The sequence below is a fragment of the Tripterygium wilfordii genome, chromosome 3 (genome assembly GCF_013401445.1).
Source record: "Tripterygium wilfordii isolate XIE 37 chromosome 3, ASM1340144v1, whole genome shotgun sequence".
NCBI classification, from domain to species: Eukaryota; Viridiplantae; Streptophyta; class Magnoliopsida; order Celastrales; family Celastraceae; genus Tripterygium; species Tripterygium wilfordii.
Window position 1 is genome coordinate 7,141,254 of NC_052234.1, and position 2,105 is coordinate 7,143,358.

At 39.8% G+C, this 2,105-nt stretch overlaps 1 non-coding gene across 1 annotated transcript; it reads left to right on the forward strand.

Annotated features, from left to right (window-relative positions):
* The first annotated feature begins 212 nt into the window (after positions 1-212).
* On the forward strand, positions 213-318 carry LOC119995733. Its single transcript, XR_005467694.1, has one exon. It is a non-coding gene; the product is annotated as a small nucleolar RNA R71 (small nucleolar RNA).
* The last annotated feature ends 1,787 nt before the right edge of the window (positions 319-2,105 follow it).

The following is a 2,105-nucleotide window of genomic DNA, read 5'->3' on the forward strand; positions in this document are numbered from 1 at the left end:
ACATAACTTCATCATCTCTATAACTTCCCCCTTGTTTTGGATTCCCCCTCACCGAGGACCAAGAGTTAGTGGTCTTGGCCACTTTATCAAGTAATTCCCGAGCCTCCTCTTGATTTTTGGTCATAAAAGAACCTCCCGCAGCCGCATCAATAATCTCCTTAGTATACATGCACAACCCATTATAGAAAGCTTGGTACACCACCCATTCTGGAAGACCATGATTTGGGCAACTTCGAATAATGCCTTTAAAGCGCTCCCAAGCCTCATAAAATGATTCAATATCCTTTTGGGCAAAGGACATGATATCCGTCCTAATTTGCACCGCCTTGCCCAGAGGAAAGAATTTCGTCAAGAATTGCTCCGCCATCTCATCCCAAGTGGTGATAGAATTGGGAGGCAAGGACATCAACCATCCCTTAGCCTTGTCCCTCAAAGAAAATGGGAATAACCTCAACAAGATAGCATCCTTAGAAGCTCCGTCAATCCCAAAAGTAGTGCACACATGCAAGAAAGAGCGAAGATGTACATTAGGCTCTTCATTAGGAAGACCATAGAAAACCACCGAATTAGAGATAATGTTGATGATAGCCGGCTTGATCTCAAAATTAGTAGCATTGATAGGAGGATAGCGAATGCTTGAAGGATTTGTATCCCAAGTAGGCCTAGCACAATCCTCAAGAGAGCGAGGATCAAATTGCCTAGGAGGGTTTTCAACCGCTTCACCACCATTTCTTTCATTAGTACCTCCACCATTACCATTACCATCATCCACATTTAAAGCTCCACCAAGATCACCAACATTCCCCCTTCTTTGATTGTCTCTCATACCTTCCATTTGATTATTAATAAGGTCCCGTCTAAGATTGTGAAGAGTCCTTTCAACCTCCAAGTCAATAGCAATTAATTCCGGATTAATAGAACGTCTCCCCAAGCTCATACAAGAGAAAGAATTTCTGCAGAAAAATAAAAACCAATTAACACAATTGAAAACCTAATTTGACACAAAAAACAATTGCCTCAATCCCCGGCAACGGCGCCAAAAACTTGATATGGATTTAATTGCAAGCGCACAAATCGTACAAGTAATAAAGAGATGAGTAAATTATCGTTTCCACTAGGGATGTGTTGGCAATCAAGATCAATGTCAAACTAGTAACAACTATGCAAATTGGGGAAACGGATTCGAGATTGATTTTGTTTTTAAACTAAACTAAAGCAAAAGAACAAATACAAATCAAACACAAGTATGAAATCAAGGATGGAAAGCACTAAGGTACTTAGCGTCACCTCACCTATCCAATTCAATTCCCTTGGTCCCTTATTCCCTAATTCCTCTCTCTATAATGACAATCGATTTCCCAACCTATTCAATGTTCTATTCCTAGATACATCAATCATATTTTCAACATAAATCTCTGTTATTCCTAACAATCGGATTAATATATCAAAAACCCATTAAGAACTATGGAAATCATTTAGCAATTGCATAAGTCACAAACCTATATTCCTATGGTTCATGCACCCTATGTCATCTATGGCTTGAGGCAAACCCTAGATATCTCCTTCCGGCTCAATCTAGGCAACAAATCAATTGAATGACGGCCAAACATTCAAAAGCATTAATCACACCCATAGAAAATCAAGAGAGAGAGAGAAATCAAGAAATAAGGAAACCAAGTTTATTGAATCTTCAAGGTTTGGTTACATTAAGTCCCTAGTAAGAAATCTAGCCACTCATGGAAGCAAAATACATCATTAAACAAAGGAAATCAACCATAGAAACTAGGATAGAAAAGGAGAGAGAAAACCCCCTTGTAGACCCTCTTCTTCTCCAAGCTCCAATGGTGGCTCCAAGCTCTCCAATGGTGGTAGAATGAAAAACCCTCCAAGAACTCCCCCAAAACCCTATTTTTTACCCTTTTATACTTCCCCAAACTCTTATGTCGTTTTCAAAACAAGTTGGGGTCGTTTTGGCTTAAAAACAAGTGAATTCGGAACTTTTTCGTGAAACTACGCGTGCTGTGAATAGTACCTCCGATCGATCAGACACTGTTCCGATCGATCGGAAATACAATCTGTCTCCATGAATTCAAGGCTGTTTTGGC